Consider the following 12648-nt stretch of genomic DNA (forward strand, 5'->3'; position numbering starts at 1 on the left):
TTTTGAGACGGAGGCTTGCACTGTCACCTGGGCTGGAATGCAGTGACATGATCTCGGCTCATTACAACCTCCACCTCCCAGGTTCAAGCGATTCTCCTACCTCAGCCTCCCGAGTAGCTGGGATTACAGGTACCTGCCACCAAGCCCAAATAATTTTTTGAATTTTTAGTAGAGATGGGGTTTCACTATGTTGGCCAGTCTGGCCTCGAACACCTTACCTCGTGATCTAACCACCTCGGCCTCCCGAAGTGCTGCAATTACAGGTGTGAGCCACCGCACCTGGCCCAAATTCCATTCTTTAGCCACTGAGTTTCTTCAAAACTCCATGCTCTAACCTGAGCAAGTTGTAGAGGAAAATCCCTGGGCAGAAGTGAGCTCTAGTCCAGCTCTCCTACTTCCCTGCCGTGTAACATTGGGTTCTTCCAAGTATAACACTCTATGAGGCAATTCATACCTGATCTAATGTTCTCATCTGCAATGGTGTCTTTCTTCCCTCCAGAAGAAAGAATATAAAATTTGGAACACAGATTGGGAAGGTTCCTGTGGATATTTCTATGCCCACTGATAATTATGATAAGGATAATGATACTGAATGTTTGCTGAGAGCTTACCATGCGTCAGGTACCGAGACAAGCACTTTATGTGCATGACTCATTTACTTTGCACAAAACCCAATCAGGTAATTACATGGTCATCCTGTTTTATGAAAGGATAAACAATTGCATCTCAAAGGGGTTATAGTAACTTGGTAGAGATTACTCTGCCAAGCTCATACTCTACCACCGCTCATGACTGACAGAACAAAGATCTGATCCTGCATTGGTCTGGCTTCTGAGTGCTCTGAAACACTTGGTTGAACTCAATAACTAGAGGGGCAAGGGATGCATAGCCCACTTCTTAAAAGTGCTTTGGGGAAAGACAGGTTCAAACTGTTACTGCTTTTGGAGGATCTTGGGTAGAATCATGCCTATCCATATCTTTTAAACTAAGGATTAGCCCAATTGCCCAAACTCTAAACAGAAATCACCCAGAGTGCTAAAGACATCCCTCAATAACCATTCTTTCCTGTCTTCAGATCCCCAGGCTGACCTGAACAAAACACCTGTGTATGTTTCCTCTACATCCCCCCCAATACATTTTTCTCCATGTGTGTGTCTGATTGAAGTAGGATCCAACCATTGAACATTCCCCAATTTCCATGCCCTGTGACAACTGTGAAATATTTCCATCCAACCTATAATGTCATCACCGCTGAGGGTAGTCAGACAATGCAGGCTAAGGATGAAAGAGAGAAGGCATGAAGCATGTTGCTGACCTATGCGATACCTCTAATGGGGGATGCCTCAGACACTGCCACTCTTGTTGAGCTGCATGCACACAAAGTAGAGGGAGAGTGTCGCTATGGGGAAGTAAGCTGTCTCTCACCTACCCATCACTTATCCACTCACCCACTCTTTCACTCAACAATTTAAGTAACTACCAAGTGCCTAGCACCATTTTAGGTTATAATCGATTTCAGAGAAGCGTGAGCTCACAGTCTGGTGGAGAAGATAAGAAATGCACAATTAAGAGATTAGCATTAAGCATTAAGTTGGCTCCTCACAGAAGACCGGCCACAAGGGAGATTTTGTGTCATTAGTCACAATGTGATTCTAGAGTGATCCCAGACCGTCAGCTATACATATTACTAAAGAAATTGTGTATGAAAACAGGGAGCCACCATGATTGTGGGCAGGGGGCTGACATCCTCTGCCTGGGATCCTGGAAGCTGCTTGTCAACACACTTCCCCTGTTGACTCTGCCATAAATGGGTGAAAGAGTTTTTTGGAGCTCAGAGTCCAAAAAAGGATGAACCAGGAAAGATGACCCAGGAACAAATACCTACAGTGCCTTCTGAAATCTTCTACCATCGCTAAACGGTGAGCATTTGTAGCTGACCAGAAATAGATGCACATCAATTACAAAAGAGTCCTCCCAAAGAAGGGATTCATAGATCAAGAAAAAGGCCAACAAGAGAGATTAGCTTTATGGATTGAGAATCTCTCCGGGACAGAAGCTATTGTGTTCCATCCTCCTTTCTCAGGCAGGACCATACTTCACCCAAAAACATGATAATATTTGCTCCTACCATTAATGACTCCAGAAGTTGCAGAACACATATTTCTGCCAGCTTTGGGGATCTGCTCATGTGAAGTTCTTTGACCCTCTCAGTCTGGGAAAAGAAAATAAGTCACTTTATCCTTGTACACCAGCACATTCTCTTTATTTTTTCTTTTTAATAAAAAGTGGCCTGTGCCAAAATGCAACATACCCTGTGACACTGCTAATCAGGAAGACTCCAATCATGAGGCAGCAAAGGGTCCAGGAAACCAGAAAGAAAAATTAGGCCATGAAAAGCCATCACCAGGATAACTGATGCCTCTTCCTAGCGCATGTGGGGTAAGATGGAAATGAATTCAGCTGCACCTAAATCAAAGGGTGACAAGCAATTCAAACCCCTATCTCACTCAAGATGAGCAAGAGCTGCTGACAGGTGAAAGCCAAAGAATTTTGGTGCAGATAAGTGGAGAAGGTAAGAAAGAAATATATACCTGCATTTTGTGAACATTTTAGAAACATAATTTCAGAAAAGTAAAATTAGGTGCTGAATTACTGCAAAAGGACAATAGCTCAAAATCTTGTTTCTTACTTAAGCATCTTAATAATAACAATAACAGTCATTATAGTTAACACTTAAAGAGTGCTCACATTTCCCAGAGACACTTTCAAATGACTTGTCTCTATTACCTTAATTAATTACTGTGACCAAATTAGGTTGGTATTAACATCCACTTACAGGTGAGAACCCCCAGGTGATAGAGGTTAATTAACTTGCTTATAGTCACATAGCTAGTAAGTGTTAGAGTCAGGATTCAAATTCTGAGAGTGTAATTCCAGAGCCCACAGTTTTAACTACCGTATGGTGTTGTTTTTAAAGGGTTTAAATAAGTGACTAAATGTTGGCATATGTCATTCATGGTGAGGCTCAACAGTAGAGGGGTCTTCTCACTTATTATGAGGTGAACACGATTATTACAGTCCCCTTATTTGTGCCTGAGATAACTGATACACAGGTTAAGTACCCCACCCAGGGACATCCAGGGCTTGCCTGCCTCTGTCTATCAGAAAAGTACTGATCAGCTCATTTTTTAAAGGCAGCTCTCGTAAGCCACTCCTGTGTCTGTGGAGGATCCCAAGCCAACCCACACTCAGCTTTCTGTAAAATGCAGAAGCTTAGTCTTGGAGATATAACAAGTTTTTCTTTAATGGTAATAAGAAAGCAACTCCAAAGACCTAAGTGTTGGCAGAAGTCTGGCTTTCATCCTTTAGACAGTTCAGTTTATCTCAAAGAGATGTGGGGCAGTAGTAGGTGATGTCATCATAGTTCCAGACAAATCGATCATCACAGCTTGACAAATCATCCATCCACACCTCCTCCCAGCTCTTCCCCAGGTTGGAATGTTTAGTTGACCCTGCCTCCCTCCTGCTCCTGCCTCCCTCCTGCTCCTGCCTCCCTCCCTGCTGCTCCCACTGCTTGCTGAGGTTTACGCCCATTGCATTTCACCCAAAGGGGGCCAGATCCAGGTGCAAAACACTCCATCACTGATTCTTAAATCCCAAGGAGTTATTTCATTCATCCTTCTCCATCTGCTGTCTCCCTCCTTACTTCCCTGGTGTCATACACAAAGCTTACTGCCCTTTCAGTTCACTAAAAAAGAACATTCTTATCCCTATTCTCCTCCTTTTCTTGTTCTTTATGCCACTTACATATCAGAGAGGGCTATTGCTTTAGCCTTAAACAGTCTCGTTTTGAATCTCTGTCTCACACGTGAAACATGTGACCTTGTGCAAGCCACTTACCTTCTAAGCCCATGCTTCTTCCTCCACAAAATGAGATAATAAGGGTTCCTCTGAGGCAAGAGGATCGTTGGAAGCCAGGAGCTCAAGACCAGATTGGACAAGCAAGACCCTATATCTACAAAAATCTTTTTTTAAAAACTTAGCTGGGCATGGTGGCATGCACCTGTACTCCCAGCTGCTTGGGAAGCTGAAGCAGGAGAATGACTTGAGACCAAAAGTTCAAGGCTGCAGTGAGCTATGATTGCACCACTGCACTTCAGTCTGGGCGATAGAGCAAGACCTCTTTCTAAAAAATGAAAATAAATAATAAATAAATAAATAATGTAAAAAACAAGGGTTCCTATTTCACAGAGTTGTTGTGGGATTGGGAGTTTAAATGAGGAACCCTATGTCAAATACTGAGCATAGTGCCCTGCACTCAGTAAGTGAACAATAAATGCTGGCTGTTATGGTGACAAGGCCAGCAAAGGAGGGACTGGTGAACAGGACCATTTTCCATTGTAGGGAAGCCTGGTACTAAGCCACTTTCCCAGATCAAGGGTTCCCGGGAGTTGTTAGTGATGGTGCTGCCTGGGGTAGCAGGTAGGAGAGAAGGAAATGATATTGCATGTAACAAAAATAATTTCATTTCTGATGTCTTTCTCCTGCTGGGCCACTTAGAACCCAAACAATAACAACCAGGAGGGGGTGGAAACAAGACGGGCAGGCACATTCTGAAGGAGACCAGTAACAAATGAACAGGCCCCAGGGCTCACTATGGCTCCCAGACATCTGCAAGGGATTATCGCTGGGGCCACAGCTGCAGTTCTGTGCTGAGCGGCAGCTTCCTGGAAGGCAGGACTGCCCAGGCTGTCTGCAGGCCTGTTGATGGGGCTCCTGGGAGCCAGGTCTGCCTGATTCCCCTTACTGTCTTCTGTCTGGAAGCAAGCTGACATTACTTAGAAGCCTCCAGGGGAAACCAAAGGTCCTCCCTCCTTCCCCTCCCTATCCCTGCCGACAGCACAGAATTTCCTTGTCTCCTCCTGGAGAAAGTAAAAATCCTTACAGGTGCCAACAGGTTATGACAAAATTGCCCAAACTACACTGAGCTGATGCCTGTATTCAATGCACATTACACATCAGCCTCTTTTGGGGCCTCCTAAGTGTCTACTTCTGCTCTGCCCCCACCTCTGTACACTGTCCCATACTCTCCCAAATGCCTCTAGCAGCTTCCAGGCCTCTGAGTTTGAAGCACTGCAGCAGCACAGTTTCTTCTACCCAGGGGAGGAGGGAGTCCCCAGACCCCAGTGAGTCATCCCTGACTCCTCCCTATACACTGGAGCCACCAGGGCCTTGACTTCTCCTCAGTGAAACACTCCCATGTATCCTAGGGAGAGAAGACTGTGCCTTCCAAGGGCTGCCAAGGGAATTGATTTAACCCATTTACCAGATTAAGGTGAAAGGAAAAAGAAAAGAAAAATATGTAATTCTGAGGGCAAATTTCTCTCCTTTCTCTGAACCCAAATTAAAGCAAACCAAGTGGCTGAGTCTTATAGTTTTATTACTCCTCCATCCCCATGTACTGACACTATAATCAAGCTATTTTCCAAGCCTATGCATTTGGATAATATGATTCTATTGTTAAAAAATAAGAAAGTTTTGTATCCATTGAAGTACAGAAGAAAAAAATCTTCAATTACATTGGTGATGGGAACAGGTGAGAGGCAAAAGTATATTAATATTAGATCCCAACTCCATTAGAGTAATTTAAAAGGCTGGAGATATCATTAGCCCACTGCTCAAATTGGTAAACAAGCAATTTGTACGTCCTTGGTGGCTCCATGGCATATCCTGAAGAGCAGAAGGGCTTATACCTAATCCCAAGGTCCTCCCAGGGCCACAAAATGCCTTACTGGAGGTGAGAGGAGGGAAAATGGTGCTGAGGTTCAGCTAAGTAAGAGGCTACCTACAAAGGAGGGTGCCTGCTGAGAAGCTGAGTCAGCCTGTGTCCTTTTTGCTGACCATGGTTTCCAAGTGTTTCCTATATGCAGGATGCTCCTCTGCTAAGCAGAGTAACTGGTAGGATAGAGAAGTTTCAGTTGTGGAGTCCAACCCTGGTTTCCAGAAAATGGAAAGTTTACACATTCCTATTTAGGATAACTTAATAAAAGAAAAAACAGCTTCCCTGTTTGGAGTTAGGGGCATCTGGCATGATCTCTGAGGAGCCCAACAAGATAACTTAAGAATCTAAAGTCCTGTAAACTATGTCCCAGGGAAATGTAAATGACTGGGCTGCTGTTCTAAGCTATGTTCAAGACCTCAACTCTTAGGTAACTGTGACCTGCTGATATACAACCTGATTCTGGGAGATATTGTAAATATGGCTTAGGGTCCTGGCATCATAAAACCTCAGCTTGATTATCCTCTCTTCCTATGTGTTGAAACACTGTACCTTCACAGCTGTAGATTGACAAGTATTAAGCCACAAAGGAGGGAGAAGTGGTGGGTGCCAACACAGAGTTGGCTCAAGGAAGTCTCATCATATCTGTCTCTCCTGGATGATGTGCTCATATGTGTGCATGCGTGCAAGCAAACACACACACACACAAACACACACACACACACACACATACACACACACACACACAGTGCTGTCTTCACAGCCACACTTTTTCCTTAACACCAAAATGTAACTTTTACTTTCAGCAGAGATGGAAACCATTCTCTCCAGGCAGACTCCCCATGTCTTTCCTCTTATACTTGTTTACCCAGAGAATGGTGACCATAGACCAGTCCGGCTCAGCAAGTCAATCTCAGGAGTATATGAGGCCACATTTCTAATGAGACCCTAAGCTCCCCTTTGCTTCCTGTGATATATAAAAGAAAGAGACTGGTGTGGTGGCTCATGCCTATAATCCCAGCATATTAGGAGGCCAAGGTGGGTGGATCATGAGGTCAGGAGTTCAAGACCAGCCTGGCCAACATGGTGAAACCCCATCTCTATTAAAAATACAAAAATTAGTTGGGTGTGGTGGTGAGTGCCTGTAATCCCAGCTACTTGGAGGCTGAGGCAGGAGAATCGTTTGAACCCAGGATGCAGAGGTTGCAGTGAGCCTATATTTTGCCATTGCACTCCAGACTGGGTGACAGGGGAGGAGCCCATCAGGAAAGAAAGAGAGGGGAAAGAAAGAAAGAAGGAAAGAAGGAAGGAAGGAAGGAAGGAAGGAAGGAAGGAAGGAAGGAAGGAAGGAAGGAAGGAAAAGAGAGAGAGAAAGAAAGAGAAAAAGAAAGAAAGAGAAAAAGAAAGACAAGAAAGAAAGAAAGAAAGAAAGAAAGAAAGAAAGAAAGAAAGAAAGAAAGGAAAAGAGAGAGAAAGAAAGAGAAAAAGAAAGAAAAAAAGAAAGAAGAAAGAAAGAAAGAAAGAGAGAGAGAAAGAAAGAAAGAGAAAGAAAGAAAAGAAAGAAAGAGGGAGGGAATATATACAAAGGAAGGAAGGAATGACAGAAGGGTTTCTCTCAATTTGAGGTTCTCCTGTATCACTCTCAAGATAATTGCATATTCTAGACAGAAATAATCCACCCTTGCAGGTAAAGGTAAAAGACTGACTAGTCCACAAGCATCATTACTGGCCTTCTCACCCCCTACAAGCTTCCTAGCTTGTGGAGCACAAGAACCAGATCAATACTGTCAATATGTCGCTGCCAGCAGGGCACGGGTGGCTACCAGCCTTGGGGAGCATGATGTGCTACTAGGCTGAACTAATCACTCCTTGGCATTTCAGGAGCACTTAGGTTAACAGATCACAGCACATCCATAATGGAAGACAATAACTCACCCAGGGGGAGGGCAGGAGGGAAACACTGAGTTGGTCCCCATAGAGGGACAGTTAGTATTTACATAAATCAACCTGAAGCCATATTGGTGATTCCTTAAAGGGGCCAAAAATTTTAGAAAGAAGAAAAGCCCAGGAAAACCCTGGGGGAGAGGAGATTGGATTGCATCCTTAATTGAATAAAGACATTTAATCAAGGGGATGGTCTTTCTACCAAAAGTCTCACACTTGAAGAATTTAACAGGTATAACTGCAGGAGACAAAGGGAGAGATTAAATACTTTAATTTTATAAAGTTCAAATGTATGAAATTTAGAAATATTTTAGATATCAGTGAATGGTTCCCAAAGGATATGATTATTTTAACTCTTAAAAACACATTTTTATATCTTCAAGGGATTTTCTCTGCTAGAATATCTGCTATCAAGTTTATGCAAAATAAATTTTCTTTCCATTTTCAAAATAAAATAAATGTATACAGACCCTCTAAGGAGTCTCAACTTTTGGGGAGGTAATTTGCTAATTCAGTGTACATATGAATCATCCAGAAACACAGTTAAAATATAAATTTCCTGGGCCTCAGCTTGAGATTTTCATTCAGCAGTTTTTCAGGGAAGAAACAAAAATATGCATTTTTAACCAGCTTCTCAGAGAATTCATTAAAAAGGGAAAAAAGTCCTTAGAGAAATGTTGCTTGGACTTGTACAACAAATCAGAACTGCTCCGTTTTCTGGACACCTCAGGCTGTGCGGGGAAGGTAGAAGGAATGCTCTTTAAGAGACCAAACCTGGGACTACCCTGGCCCTAATTTGGCTCTAGGTCTAAGCCTCCCAAACCACTTCCCTGTCACACGTCTGCATTCAGAGGAGGCATCAAAACCCTCTGCAAACAAATAATCCAGGAATTTTGAACACTAAGGAGGGAAGTCCAAGGCAGGGGCTGGAACCCAGGAAACCAGCTTGCTGATTTTCTTGAAACTGGTCACGCTGACCACAGTCTCCCTATCTGCCCACCCTCATCAAACAGCTGCACGGGGGAAAGATGATAAGTATGATTTCTTTTTCAAGTGGTCCTAATGCTGCAGGATGAATCAGGGATAAGCATGCATATTTGCATTTGAAGCGGGTGGGAGTGGGGAAGAATCGTTGAATATCTAGTTCCCTAAAGAGGAGCAAGGATTAGCCTAAAAGGTTTGTAGCCTGGCCAAAACCCAGAAATGCAGAAGGATCTGGAGTGAGATCCACAAAGTACCTTGCACCTCACACCCTCACCCAACCTCAGGAGGCCCAGAATAAAAAGCAGTGGGGTGTCAAGTGGGGCAAAAGCGACTTGCTCAGATAGCTTTCCTGTGGCTGAGAACAAGCACCTGTCCCCACGGACCTGCAGTGCTGTGACTTGTGTCCATGGTGAAGCCTGTTATGTAGACGCACACGCACCCTCTTACCTCTGCTCTTCAAGAGGAAGCACTCAAGGGCTGCCCGCCTCAGATAGGGACAGGGACGCGCTCTGTCTGGCGCTTAGCGCTGCCTCCTGTCTTCGCACACCTCCCTAGAGGGGTTCTCGGTACATCCGAAAGCCTTGCGGTCACCGTCCGCTACTGGCCCCACCGTCGCCCGCACTCCTGGTTCGAAACGGGTCTGGCACCCAAGCCTCCCTTCCCAACTAGGTGTCAACCCCAGAGAAGGCGAAGGAGAACGAAAGTTCAGGACCAAGGACAGCAGCGACCTGGGGAAGGAGGGAATCGAGCCAGAACTCGCCTCTCCCTCATCCTTAGCTTCTGTCTTAGAAACTGAAAACGGTCAGGTCGCACCAAAACGGAGTTGCCAAAACCAGCCCGTCTTCCTCCGAGGCGGTCGGAAACTCTGGCCGCGAGCCCAGGGTCTCGCGCTTGGATGTCGGGAGAAGAGCCCTCCCGAGATCGTGGGGAGCTGCCGCCCTCCGATGCAGCGGCTGGGCTGTGCTGCCCGGGGCGCCCCGCGAGGAGGCTGCCCCAGCTGCGCCTGCTCGTGCCCGGGGCGAGGATTCCCTTCTGGGCGGCGAGGAGGCCACTGAGAGGGAGGGAGAGGGGACGACAGCCGCGGGCTCCGGACACTCCCCGCCCCCGCCCGACGGAGAGCGGGTGCAGAGCCAGACCCCAGGCGGGAGCTCCCGAGCAGGCGGCCCGGAGTGGCCGCACAAACTTCTGTCCCGGCCGCGCCGCCCTTGGAGGTCCCTCCTCCTCTCCCGGTGACCCCGAGTCGCCCGCCGCTCCATCTGGCCAGAGCTTACCTTCAAGCCATAAGGCGCCCCGGGGCAGAGACGGCGCCGGCTGCTCGAGGCTTCCAGCTCCCGCCGCATCCACGCGCGGCCGCCCCTCCGGCAGCCGTCCGGGGCCGCCACTCTCCTCGGCGGGTCCCTGGCTCCCGGCCCCGCCGCGCCGTTCAGAGCCCCGGCGGGCAGCAGCTCGGCCGGCTCTGGCCCGCGGGGAGCAGTGGACCGGCCGCGGCGGGGCGGGGCGGGGCGGGGCCGGGCGCGGGGCGGGAGGGAGCGCAGGGACTGCGCGGAGGCGGCGCGGTGCGCGCGGGAGGCTGCCGGCTCGGCACTGAAGCTGGACAGCTCCGCGGTGCTGGAGCGCGGGGAGCGCGGGAGGGAGGCGCCCCGGGCCCCGCCCCTGAGACAGGCCCCACCCCCGTCCCCCACTGAACGAGCTGCACCTCCTGGGCGCTCCCCGGCCTGGGGGGATAGGAGGGGGTTGGGGATTCCGCCATCCCTTGCTTTGAGGCGGGAACCCAACCTTCGACTGCCCACTGCGCTCCCACACACACCCGAAGTAACACGCTGTGAATGCAGGCTGGGTCCTCACGGTCTGCTTGCCAGTCCTCTCCTTTGAGGACTCAGAAGCCAAGGGTTTCAGGAAGCACCACCCAACCAGCAAGTCAGACAAGGAGAGGAGGTGTTCGGAGAGGTCCGGATCCGTTTTCTGATTTCAGGTCTTGGAACCTTTGCAGTCAGTTCCGTTGCTGAACTCATCCAAAGGAAAAGGCCTATTTGGAGTTAACCTGAGATGGAAATGGAAAAGGAGGCCTCAGGGGTTCCAGCGCACATTTGACTCCAAACTGAGGTGTGTAAAGTGGGGAGTGGGGAGGGAGAAAGAGATGGAGTGGTGAAGAGTGTTCCGCTGCAACGCTGCCCAGGGTCATCTGGGCTGCAGAGGAACCTCATTCTTCACCCCTTTTCTTCCTCTCTCCTTTTCTTTCTTTCTTCCTTCTGCGGCAATTAGTTACCAACTGTCCTCACTCTGTCAGACTCTATGTCAGATTCAGAAGTCACAGACAGAAATAAAATCAGGCCCCTGATCCCACACCCTGCCAATCCAGAGAGGAGACCCCCCAGGGAAATAAATGAGGCTTAAACAGGTACTGTGAAGCACAAAATAGCAAGACTTCACAGAACCGAGCATTGAAGGAGCAACACCAGATCCCAAGGGGAGAAGGTGGCACAGCACTCCAAGTAGAGGGAACAGCAGGGGGTCAGCCCTACATGGCTGGAGTGGAGCCACCCTGGGCCATAAGGATTAACTTCATATCAGCATTTCCTCCAGTGACACATGCAATTATAGAAAGTGAGGGCTGGAGAGGACCTTAGCATTCATCTAATGTGTCCTCAACCTCAGAAGGGAGAACTGAATCCCAGATAAATGGCATGCCCTTGAGAATCCCACAGCGTCTAGCACTGAAACAGTCCCCCTCTCCAGAGGCACAAAACAGCCTCTCTCTCAAACACAGCCACCTCTGGAGGCACTGGGGCAGCGGAAGCTGTGGGCTCCCCACATCACCCTACCCTGGCTCTTCCCTGCTCCTGTCCCTGGATCTTGCTGATCTGGACTGGCCTCCATTTGCCTGCAGGCTCTGTGGAGAGATATGACAACAGGAGTCCTAGAATGTTGCCATACTTGCCTTTAAGGGATCAAACATTACAGATATGGTTGAAATTCCAGTGTTTCCCTCATATACCCTTGGGCCATTCTTTCCTAGGTTTAATCCACTTAAGGAGAGACTTGGTGCCCCCCAACTCAGCATATCTACATAGGTTCAGGGATGGGTCAGACTAGCCAGAGCACCTGGAGTGGTGTCCTGCCTTGGTCACCTACTCGTTGTGTGGCCTTGCCTAAATTAATTGATCTGGCTAAGCCTCAGTTTCTCCATTTTTAAGTTGGGGCTACAAATAATCTCTCTGGGCTGTACTGAGGAAAATAGATGAGGACATGTTAGACAATGGTAATATGGGCCATCCCTGCCTGCTCTGGGATAGGGAGGGAGCCTTGCTCATCAGGAGGCAGAAGCAGGAAGAAGATGAGCTCCATGAGATGCACCCACCCAAGGACACTGTAGCTCCGCATTGCCTTTTTTACCCCAATCTTACATGGCTGAGTGGATTTCATGCTGGCTGTGAGTGAGACGGATGGATCTTTTAGTTTTCAATTAGCAAACGTCTCAAACGTCTCACTCTTTAAACAAGCGGCACAGCAAACAGATGCACTGTGTGATTGATGACAGGGAACATCTGCAGCCAAGCAGTGGCTGCACCAAAGGTTCCCAGCTTCCTGGACTAGCAGGGCCCTCTGGAGGTCATTTGTTGCCTCCCCCTGCCTCTAGGCAGAAGTGTGCCCAGTCCAAGTAGGCCAGGTGGGGGCAGGGTATCCCTTTGCCTTACAGCTTTCCTGAGAAAGGATATACAACAGCCTCTTGGAATTCCTTACCTGTATGCTCCAGAGCCTCTTTGGAGTCAGGAAGTTCTACCTGACGTACTTCCTAAATCTTTATTTCTACCTTTTCATTGTTGAAAATTGTAAGGAAATGGGTAGTCATGGGTATTAGGGGTCATCTTAGTCCCTCTGGGATGCTATTAATATAGCAAAATACCATAAACCTTGTGGCTTACAAACAGCAATTATTTCTC

The 12648-nt window shown here is 47.7% G+C and overlaps 1 protein-coding gene across 3 annotated transcripts in view; it reads right to left on the bottom strand.

The window, feature by feature from the left end:
* Positions 1–10293, bottom strand: part of DRD2 (dopamine receptor D2) — a 67519-nt gene extending 57226 nt beyond the window's left edge. For 2 of the 3 annotated variants that reach the window (XM_037736650.1, XM_017523298.2), the window contains exon 1: positions 9979–10293. The gene's annotated coding sequence lies outside the window, so the exon portion shown is untranslated. Of the gene's footprint in view, positions 1–9154; positions 9575–9978 lie in introns of those variants that run through there. The other variant, XM_037736649.1, reaches the window with a different exon arrangement.
* Between the last annotated feature and the right edge of the window lie 2355 nt (positions 10294–12648).

This window comes from Cebus imitator, unplaced genomic scaffold (assembly GCF_001604975.1).
Source record: "Cebus imitator isolate Cc_AM_T3 unplaced genomic scaffold, Cebus_imitator-1.0 Scaffold28, whole genome shotgun sequence".
Lineage (NCBI taxonomy): Eukaryota > Metazoa > Chordata > Mammalia > Primates > Cebidae > Cebus > Cebus imitator.